Below are 12029 nucleotides of genomic sequence, written 5' to 3'. Positions count from 1 at the left end.
TACAGATTAAACTGGTTCTATAGTCACCTGTGTAAAAATTAAAAGTCAGCAGACACTCACCTGTCCTAGCGCTGTCCTCACCTGGATTGGTTTATTCACCAATCCTTCAGTCTTTAGTCCCCAGCACCAGCATCTTAACTGTGGGCAGTTGGTTGTGACTGCTTGCAGCTTCGCAGCCAACTGCCCACTGCACATACATGAGTAATGTGCCCCAGAGGACTGCGGACAGGTAAAGAGAACTTGCACTCACATCGCCTAGGTGATCCGAGCAGAAGTGGGAGCGGGCACACCAAGTGTGTGCGTTGTGCTGTTGACGGAAAATGAGTGACAGAAATCTGGAGCAGATTAACATCAAGTTTTGTATGAAAATTGGCAAAAGTGCGAGTGAAACTTTAGCTCTGTTACAGTAGGCTTGTAGTGAACATTCCAAGAAGAAATCAAGTGTTATTGAATGGCATAGGTGATTTAACTGCTTCCTGCCATATAGTACAATGATGGGCACAAGGTAATTCTCTCGTTCTGGGACGACGTCATATGACGTCCTCCCATTCTAGCCTCGCATGCGGGGCTCCGGGAGGGCGCAGCGAGTCGATTGGCGGTGTGCTGTGTCCCTCGGACACAGCAGATCACCGATCAACAGAAAGAGCCAAAGATGTCGGCTCGGTCATGTGATCAGCTGTGTCCAATCATAGCTGATCACATGTAAACAGGGAAATGCCAGTTATCAGTTATCGGCATTTCTCTCCTAATGAGCTGTCACGCTGACAGCTCGAGAGCAGAGCAGAGCCGGTAATCGGCATTCCTTGGAGGGGACATCTACACAGATCATCATAGCACTGATGATCAGTGTGCCCTGATGATCTGTGTAGCCCCAGCAGTGCCACCTGTCAGTGTCCATCAGTGCCAGCTGTCAGTGCTCATCCATGCCACCTGCCAGTGCCCATCAGTGACACATCAGTGCCACATTTCAGTGCCTACCAGTGCACATCAATGCCACATATCAGTGCCCATCTGAGCTGCCTTTCAGTGTCAACCATCAGTGCCAGTCAGTGCCGCCTATCAGTGTGCATCAGTGACCATCAGTGCTGCCTATCAGTGCCGCCTAACAGTGCCAGTCAGTGCCACCTAACAGTGCCAGTCAGTGCCGCTTATCAGTGCCAGTCAGTGCCGCCTATCAGTGCTGGCTATCAGTGCCATATATGAGTGCTGCCTTTCAGTGCCCATCAGTGATGCCTGTCAATGTCCATCAGTGCCACCTACCAGTGCCTCCTCATCAGTGCCCATCAGTGCCACCAATCAGTGTCCATCAGTGCAGCCTATCAGTGCCCACCACTACAGCCTCATTAGCGCACATCAGTGAAGGAGAAAAATCACTTATTTACAAACTTGTATAACAAAAACTAAGAAAAAACTTTTCAAAAAAATTTTCAGTGGTTTTTGGTTTGTTTAAGAAAAAATAAAAAACCCAGAGGTGATTAAATACCACCAAAATAAAGCTCTATCTGTCACAAAAAAATGATAAAAATTTCATATGGGTACATTGTTGCCCATATGAATTGTGACAGTGTTGAAAGCTGGAAATTGGCCTGGGCAGGAAGGGGGTATAAGTGCCCTGTAGGCTAGTGGTTAAGGAGGGGCAGGAAGATGTCCACAATGATGTAAGATGTGGGCAGCCAAAAACGCAAAGAATGAATGCAAATGTGGAAAGAGTGTGAACCCTCATATGCTTAGATCAAAGATTGAGTGTGTAAATGATGGCAGAAGAATTGAACATGAACAGGGAAACAGTGTGGCAGAATCTAATAGAGAATTTGGTAATGAGAAAGATCTCTGCAAAGGTGGTGCCTCGATTCTTGACAGAAGATCAGAAAGAACGTTGTCTTCAAAATTCATCCAATCTTTTGAAGAATGCAGAGCTGTTAGATAGGGTTATTATTGATCAATTCTGAGAATTAAATTGTCACACCTCGTATATATACAGTGGGTATAGAAAAGCATCACCCCCCTTTAAAATAATCACAATTTGTTGCTTTCCAACCTGAAAAGAAGACAGACATAGTTTTTGTTTTATTCAGCTGTATTTACTTAGTGCAGCTTATAATATCCAAGTGAAAGATATAACACCAACATGTCAGAAAAAAAAATAAAAAAAATTTCAAAAACAGAATCACTAAAAATGACTTGTACACTCAATCAGGTGTAGCTAATCACCTTGTCATTGAAACACAAAGCCATTTGACTTTCAACTGTGATCAGCTGTGGTCAATTTGATTAGCTCAGCATGAAAAGAGCTTTCCTGGAGTATTTCAGTCCCTGATAGTGAAGCCAAAAATCATATATGGGTGGCAACTCACTGTCAAAAGATCTCTGCAATAAAGTTGTGGACAGGCACAAGTCAAGAAATGGATACAAAAAAATTTCAAAGGCTTTATTAATTCCTAGAAGCACAGTGACATCTGTTATTAACAATTGGAAGGTGTTTGATACAACACAGACCCTCCCTGGATCAGGATGTTGCTCCAAACTGGATGAAAAAGCCAGGAGGAAGCTGGTCAAAGAGGCTACAGAGAAGCCTACAGCAACTGTGAAGCAGTTGTGGGAATTTACTACAAAGAGTGGTCATTGTTTGCCTTTGACAATGACAATATCACAAATTCTCCACAAATGTGGCTTGTATTGGAGGATTGCAAGAAAAAAGCTACTCCTGAAGAAAGGCCACATGCAATCATGACTGAACTTTGCCAAAACGCATCTTAAAAATTCTGAGGCCACATGGAAAAAGGTGTTATGGTCAAAGGAGACTAAAATTGAATGATCTGGTCTCAGCACTAAACGATATGTCTGGCAGAAATCGAATACAGCATGCCATCCAAATAACACCAGTCCTACAGTAAAGCATGGAGATGGTGATATCCTGTTATGGGGGTGTTTTGCTGCAGCCGGGACAGGAGCACTTGTCAGGATAGAGGGAAGAATGGATGGGGCAAAATACCATGACATTCTGGAGGAAAATCTGCCGCCCTCTGCCAGAAAATTATCAATGGGAAGAAGGCTTACCTTTCATCATGACAATGACCCAAAGCACACAGCAAAAATGACCAAACTGGTTGAAGGAAAAAAAGGTGAATGTTGTTGCATGGCCCAGTCAGAGCCAAGATGTAAACCGCATTGAAAATGTGTAGAATGACTTGAAGACTGCAGTCCACAAACAGTCACCATCGAATTTACCTGAACTTGACCAGTTCTGCAAAGAAGAGTGGGCAAATATTGCACAGTCCAGATGTGCAAAGTTAGTAGAGACATATCCCAACAGACTAAAGGCTGGAATTAAAGCAAAAGGTAGTTCAACAAAATACTGACACAAGTGGGTGATCCTTTTTCCCACTCGGTGATTCTGATTTTGAATTTTGCACTTATGTTTCTGACATGTTGGTGTTATATCTTTCACTTGAATGTTATATGTTGTAATTGAGTAAATACAGTTGGATAAAACAAAAACTGTGTTTGTCTTAATTTCAGGCTGCAAAGCAACAAAATGTGATTATTTTAAAGGAGGGTGATTCTTTTCTATACCTACTGTATTTGGAATGACATACACTTTATGTTAAAGGGGGAAAATTCCCTATTTTTAAAATAATATCATATCCCACCTTCCATAGCTCCCAGCTTTTCTCAGGATGTTTAGCTAAACTTTCATCATTCAGTTGTAGTATCACCTGCTGTTTAAGTCTGGCAGAGCATGGACTTGTGTATTTTCCTGGTTGGACTTCAGTCCAACAAGGTACATATGAAATAGCAGTACATGACCCAGATCATGTTTGCAATTGGGCTGTTGGTTATCACATTCATGCAAAAACAGCTTTTAAAGGAAGGAAGAAGACATGAAAATACATTTCATAGCCAAATGTGTTAAAAGGAGTGCTGAAGCAATCTGTTTTTATAGGAATAATAAACACTATGGGTTTTGACCTACCTGATTTTATGTGTGTATTTGAGATATTGTAGGTTGGAAGTTGGCTTGTTGTCAGCCCTCCTCTGTGGAGCCATTAAGCAGTCATAACACAATGCACAATACAATGTCATTAATGTTTCCTGGAGAGCAAGTGATTACAGTGTGGGTGTGTTACAGGTGTTCTATGTATTGAATGAAATTCGGAAGTGTTTTCTGAACAGTTTCTGAACCTACATAAGCTAAGTTGCTATTGTGTTGACCTGCTGAGAATTCAAGCTTCTTTGTTTAGTCAACAGATGATTTGGATGAAAGCCCAGGCCCTACACAAGTTCCATCTCCCTCATTCTTGGCACTGCTGGGAGACTCAAGTGGACCAAATTCAAAGCAGAGTGAGCAGGATGTAGACTTTACCAGTCATCCTTTGATGTTTGCTTGTTCAGCATCATAATAACATATAAAACATACCACACATGAAACATCTGAAGCATTTTTGGGTATTCTAAGATTTGAAGATATTCACTGTTAATTCTTGTTGTCTGTCATATTTGTTTAGACTGGAGATGATGTCCTAATGTGTCATCCTCTTTAATCATGCCATTATTTTATCCTGTAATTAAATTTAGTTTATTCATGTTGGATGTGCAGTAATTTACATTTTTTTAGAACAGAGCACGCTTAGTTTTTAAAAAAAATAATTTTTTGGACAGCTTGGTCCACGTGAAAATGTGAAGAAGAATGTAAAAAAGTAAGTAAATATGGTATTCCTATATTAAATACTACTATTAAAGGTAATAACCCTATACAGTTACAAGAACACAATATTTTTCATGCTGGAAAGGAGCAACTGTGTGGTAACACACTTTCTGTAGGATAAACTTAGTTGTCATACTGAACAGTCCATTAAGCCAGGCTGCCACTGTTGCCCTGTCAAAGAGAGTTGTCATCCCCTCAGCAGTGACTCTCAGTTTGGTCAGATATAACATTGTATATTGCAACCTGAGACGTTGTGAACATTTGATGACATCTCTCAAATTTTGCTTGGCTCCATTGCAATTTGGTAGAAAATACATTTTTGCACCTTCATACTCATTGTACTCCTTTAGCAGAATGTGCAATGAGACTTTTATCTTTGTAGTTTAACATCTTTGCAATAATTGATCATGGCAGGTTACCAAGAAGCAGAGGTCTCTTTTGGGTTCTATGCACGCTTTCCACTGGGGAAAAGTTATGTGAAGACATCCTTCCCAAATGCGGTTAAGAGCCTGTGCTCCATAAACTCCAAAGGGTTGTTGCCCCTTCCACCTGCTTCGGCATACTAACGATATGAATATTATTGCACCTCATTCAGCTTTCAAGATCTTCTTTCTGAAGGGGAAGTAGCTTTGGCAAGCTGTAGAGTGGAGGCTGCATCCTGCACCACAAGTTCCAGCCTGTCCTCCACTCTGCCCTACTGTGATCTCCTGGATCTTTTGAGATATCTTAAGAATGCCACTGCCTCATCTATTTCCCTAATTTAATCTGAGCTGATTCACAGATGTTTTGCATTTCGTAATGGCAGAAAGTATATCTTTCAATATGGGCCCAGCATCAGAGCTTGGAGGATCAGCATTAGCCTGTGTAAGGAGAACACTGTTGCTGCGGCTTTAGGGAAGGGTACCCACTGCATCCCCTTGTAGTTGCTCGAGCTGGTTTCTTAGGAGGCAGTTAGTACAACCTGGCAGGGTATGTCACTTGCAAACATATGTGTGAAACTCTCAAGCCAAGATACCACTTCTTTCACTTGGAATATTCTGGCCTACTATGGCCATGTTCCTGAAGAAGCACCATCTTCCTGCCCCACTGCCACAGCTGCCATCTCCTCTCATCTTTTACAGGTCATGATGCGAGCAGATTAGAACCACAACAGGAGCATTGTGTCTGGGATATGTTGCCCCAAGTGTTAGGCAGGTTGAAAAATAACCACTGTGGGAAGGATAGGTTCATAATGGTCCACTGTATGTCTTTGAGGCATCTCCATTCACATGTCCAGCGTAGCCATGCTCTCTGAACACAACATTTTTCACTATCCTCTAATGTTAAAAAAAATCTAACAGAATGTAAATTAAGTTAGAACCTAAATCATTGATCATTCCATCTCCATATTTGACAAAATAAACATACTACCATTGGTAAAATGAATAACAAACACTATTCTGAATATATAATATTCTGTTTTGTTAACAGCAACTTGACCTGGCCAGAAGCCCCAGAGAGCCGCGACGGGTTATTGAAACTGCATTTTCCTGTGTTTCAGGAAATGGCTATAAAGTGAATCCACACCAATTGATAACTACAGAGTTCAATGGTTTTGTAATTAAACACAAGACTCTTAGTACCTCTGTTCCCTCTTGCTCAATTTGAGACAGAAAACTGAATGCTTCATTACAAGCTCTAATTGTAGCACTTGATGCAATATGTACTGTGAACAAAACAGATTTCAATGAAGAAGAAAAGAAATCCCTCTGCTAGTTCTGACATTTAATTGCACACGTCCCTTTTGTATCCTGCACCTGATGAAGGGGATGTGTGTTCCAATATGTACTTTATCTGCTGGTTTAATTAAAATAAATCTAAAATATAATTGCACATGATACCTGACTAATTCAATCGCATAGCTGAGTAAGAGATTTATCATTCCTTGGACAGCTATTGTGTATGCACTGAAAATAACAGCTACAAAAACAATCAAATTGCCAGAGACAAATGTAAAATTTAGGCATGGAAATGAAATAGAGGACTTAGTGAAGAACAAATCGCTAGTATCCAGTACTACTCCTCATTGCCTAAAGAGAAAATATTATGGTTTTGGTTCCATTTTATTTTACATTTTTGTATATATTGTTTTTAAACTGATGTTTTATAACTTATTAGTATTTATGTAAAATCTTTATTGTGGGCTACAGAGAGCATTATGTTTTTTTAGATCACAGCAGAAAATATTTGCTTTCAGACTTTTTAAAAAAAAGTTTTTTGAAAGAAACTCCATAGTACCCTAAAAACTTATACATGTCAAAAATCACATTTCGAACAGTAAACATCATTAGTACATAATGGCTCCGTGTGTGAATGGACACACAGAGTAGTGGCTTGGAGCACGCATGCTCGGGTGCCCCCGTAGTAAGCTGCTTGCTGTGGGGACACATGACAGGAGGGAGGGTCCTGGAGCGCTGGCGTGGGACCCGAGCAGTTTTTCTTTTGAGGTTGCCTGTGGGTTTTTCTTTGAATCCCAGACAATTCTTCTGTCATTATGGCTGCAATCTTTCTTGGTCTACCTGACCTTGGCTTGGTATCAAGAGATCCCCGAACTTTCCGCTTCTGAATAGGTGATTTAAAAGTACTGATTGGCATATTCAAGGCTTTGGACATCTTTTTATGTCCTTTTCCATCTTTATAAAGTTCCATTACCTTGTTACGCAGGACTTCTGACAGCTCTTTTCTGATCCCCATGGCTCAGTATCTAGCCTAGTTAGTGCTTCCATGTAAGAGCTAACAAACTCATTGACTATTTATACACTGACACTAATTGCAATTTAAAAAGCCACAGATGTGGAACATTAACCTCTAATTGGCATTTCAGCCTATGTGTGTCACCTTGTGTGTCTGTACCAAGGCCAAACATTCCAATATACAATATATATTCTAGTATACAATATATATTTTTAAAATATATTCTTCAGATTTTATCAGCTAAAAAATAAGTTTTCTCAACATGAAAGCCTCCATTATGGGGATCCACTGAATATGTTACATACAATTATAGGTAACTTATCATCATTATTACATATGCAAATTTTGGATCTGCAAGAGCATCAACATGTACTGGACCACTAAATTCTTTTATAGCAAATGATGGCAGCAACGTTATGTAATATATAAAAATGTAATTACAGTACTAGTAGGGATGAACTGATACCTATACTGAGTATTTTCACTCCTATTTGTGAAAATGCTCCTGATACCAGAAACTGATACTTTGGGGTACAATTTTCATCAGTACAAAATTCAAATTGCACCGCAAGGAATAGCATGTGATTTGAACAGGAAAGCAATTCCTGTCCAAATCGCATGCAGTTTCCTCACTGCTCCTTTGAGAACTCAGGAGTGGTGTGTGAAACCTCCCTGCACCAATCCCATTCTGAGCAGAGAGTGGGTGTGTGGGGATGAATACCATGGAGGCAGATGCTCTGTATTCTCAGCAGTAGGAAAGGAGAGGAGAGAAAGCGGCTGGGATTTTAAATCCCCGCTGCTTTCTCTCCTCTCCTTGCAGGGATGAAAGTTCGGGCTAGGGGGCTTTTGATTGGCCAGCATTGTCAAATGGATGGTGCTAACCAATCAGAAGCTCTCTAGCCAAACTGTCATCCCTGCAAGGAGAGGAGGGTAAGCGGCAGGGATTTTAAATACAGAGCAGCTATCTCCATCTGCCACCAAGGTATACATCCCCACATGCCCTTCTCTCCCACTCTCCTCTGCAGGAAAACTCCCTGCATCATTCCTGTGTGAACTCAGGCTATGACAAGTCTGGGTTCACACAGAAGCAGTGGGAAAAACACATGTGATTTGTACAGGAATTGCATTCCTGTTCAAATCACATTCTATTTTTTGCAGTGCAATTTATGTCTATGCATTTTGTATGGACGCAAACTGCACTGCAAAGTATTGGTACTCCGTATCGGCGAGTACTTGACCAAAAGTATCGGTACTCGTACTCACGGATCAAAGCAGGGTATCGATGCATCCCTAATTATTAGTCTATTACTAACATGAAATTCATATATTCGAAGATACATCCAGAGGAGGATATCTTGTACACAGTGTAGTTCACATACTGATGTCACAACTCTTTATACCAATCCTCCCCTGGAAGGCGCTCCCAATCGATAAGCGCTAGAGGGAGGTAAGGACTTGTATAGTTTTATTAGTTCCTCCTCTGGATTACATCAAGTCTGAAAATATATAGTGCTGATCAAATGCATAAACATACAAAGTGCTTATCCAAGAATTGCAGAGCCATAAAAAAAAAAATGGCGATGATTGGACTATATATCACCAAAGAAGAAAACCCCAATGGGTTTCAATTCATTGAATTTATCATTTGAATCTTCTTCAGGAGGAAAGAGGTGAAATGCCATAAGAAGTATTCTAGAAAACAATAAAATAATTCAATAATGGAGGGAAAAATAAAGACACACACCATGTGAAGAATGACTCATATCGCCATTCATAAAAACAGAAATTCAGAGGACCCTTGCTGGTTAATCCAGGCATCGTCTATGCAAACAGACCCCTCAGTGGTCCAACTGAGTGAAGGAATGCTAAACATGATCATAAAAACCATAGATTGAATACATTAAGTTTGTTGGCATTCTATATAATATATGTGAAAAAAAAGGGAAAAAGGAACTCACATAAAATTGTCTAATAGAAGTGAATAGGGAATTGGAAAGGGTTATACACCCCTCTATCAAGCACTTAAATCAACCCAGACATCTTAAACAAAGGGAGATATCCATGTGAGGAGAGGCAAAATTTTTAAAAAACACCCGTCTTGAATAAAATTAGTAATCCACTTAAGGTATACAGATGGATAAGTCAATAAAGGCAATAAATGGACTAAATTACTGATAAGCTTCCCCTGTATGAGATATCAAAGTGTGGGACAACAAAATGTTTCCACAAATGGTCTCTGAAAGGTATACAAAAAATGAGATACTAAGTATAACTACTCAGATCAAACAACAAGCTAATAATAACAGACTGTATACCTCTATCTTGTATCAGGATGTAAACAGCCCAGAGAACCACCACAGCTACAGCTCCCACTTACAAAAAGCCGCACCGCAAAGTATTGGTACTCGGTATTGGCGAGTACTTGACCAAAAGTATCGGTACTCGTACTCACGGATCAAAAAAGGGTATCGATGCATCCCTAATTACTAGTCTATTACTAACATGAAACTCACATGATTGAAGATACATCCAGAGGAGGATATCTTGTACACAGTGTAGTTCATATACTGATGTATGAGGGAGGTCACAACTCTTTAAACCAATCCTCCCCTAAACGGCGCTCCCAATCAATAAGCGCTAGAGGGAGGTAAGGACTTGTATAGTTTTATTATTTCCTCCTCTGGATTACATCAAGTCTGGAAATCACTCTGGGATCATTTTAATATTTTCAATGTTTGTCCTTAATGAGATATCAATATGGCTAGAATGTCAGTGTAAGAGGGAGGTTACTGTGAACTACACTGTGTATATGATATCCTCCTCTGGACTACACATTATTATTTTCCATATGGGGCTTTAACCAACCATACTTTCTTCTGAGTGGCACAAACTTGTGGTACAGGAGATGTCTATTTCTGAAGATGACTCAAAGATATTTGAATCTAATATGCTGAGCAGTTATGGTCAATTTAAGAAGATTATATTTTAAATGTTTACAATATATGGTATTGACTGGCACCCATTGTGAGGAGCAGGCGAGACTCATGGAGTGTGGTTTGTTTTTATATATATATATGTTTTTGTATAATTAAAGGAGTTGTTCTTTGACTATCAGTCCTTTGATTTAGAATACACTGCTCAAAAAAATTAAAGGAACACTTTGAAAACACATCAGATCTCAATGGGGAAATATATCATGCTGGATATCTATACTGATATGAAACTGGGTAATGTGTTAGGAATGTAAGGATGCCCCATCATTTGATGGAAATGAACATTATCAACCTACAGAGGACTGAATTAAAAGACACCAAAGTGAAAAAATTAAAAGAAAATCAAAGTGAAAAAATTATGCTGCAGGCTAGTCCATTTTGCTGAAATTTCATTGCAGGATGAGGGAAGATAATGGCACCCTGACTGCCGTTAGGTATCGGGATGAAATCCTTGGACCCATTGTAAGATCACACACTGGTGCAGTGAGTTCTGGGTTCCTCCTAGTGCACAACAATGCCTGGCCTCACGTAGTAAAAGTATGCAGGCAGTTCCTGGAGGATGAAGGAATTGATAACATTGAATGGTCCCCACGCTTGCCTGACCTAAATTCAATAGAACACCTCTGGGATATCATGTTTCGGTCCATCCAGCGCCATAAGGTAGCACCTCAGACTGTAAAGGAACTCAGTGATGCCCAGATCTGGGAGGATATACGCAGGACACCATCTGTCATCTCATTAGGAGCATGCCCCGACATTGTCGGTTATGCATACAAGCACGTGGGGCCATACAAACTACTGAGTACAATTTTGAGTTGTTGCAATGAAATTTCAGCAAAATGGACTAGCCTGTTGCATAATTTTTTCACTTTGATTTTCGGGGTGTCTTTAAATTCAGTCCTCTGTAGGTTGATAATTTTCATTTCCATAAAACAATGGCAGCCTTACATTACTAACACATTACCCAGTCCATATCAATATAGATATCCAGCATGATATTTTCCCCATTGAGATATGATGTTTTTTCAAAGTGTTCCTTTAATTTTTTGGAGTGGTGTACAATTATGGCAGACAATGTTTCATCCAATTTATTAATGTCATTATATGAAATATTATTAGGGAATGCGTAAACTAAAATGTATTGCCGGTAAGGGCTGAATCGGTTCATTAAATATGGAGGCTGTCTACATGGGGTAAGAGGTCAAATACACCATATATATTCTACAGCCCTCACCGGATAAAGGAACTTATTGGTGACAACTGAAAAAAGGAATTTAAAGGTTTTCTATTAAGACAGTTGTGTTTTCCCTCTCAATAGGTGGTGCTGTAGTAACCGGTGTGAACAATTTATAGAACCAGCTGGGCAATCCACAGAGCCATAAAAACTGCTTCATCCCCTGCTATGCTGGCGTTTCACAACTTACATATGTATCAACAGAACACATATGAATTTATGGCAGTATGTTTTACTGTGCATAGATGTATTATACTGGCCGGAATGATGGGAAAGATCTTGGGCTCCTGTGGAGTGAACTGTGTTTTTGTTCATTTTTATAACTTCTCTCCCCAGAGCAGAAAATGTGATGACTTTTTATACA

The 12029-nt window shown here is 39.9% G+C and overlaps 1 pseudogene; it reads left to right on the top strand.

Moving 5' to 3' along the window:
- The first annotated feature begins 320 nt into the window (after positions 1-320).
- Positions 321-11784, top strand: LOC149457894 (protein GVQW3-like; annotated as a pseudogene).
- The last annotated feature ends 245 nt before the right edge of the window (positions 11785-12029 follow it).

Source organism: Staurois parvus, unplaced genomic scaffold (genome assembly GCF_062004578.1).
Source record: "Staurois parvus isolate SC_StPar_1 unplaced genomic scaffold, SC_StPar_1.0 ptg000299l, whole genome shotgun sequence".
NCBI lineage: Eukaryota > Metazoa > Chordata > Amphibia > Anura > Ranidae > Staurois > Staurois parvus.
This window is presented reverse-complemented; position numbering and strand designations above follow the sequence as displayed.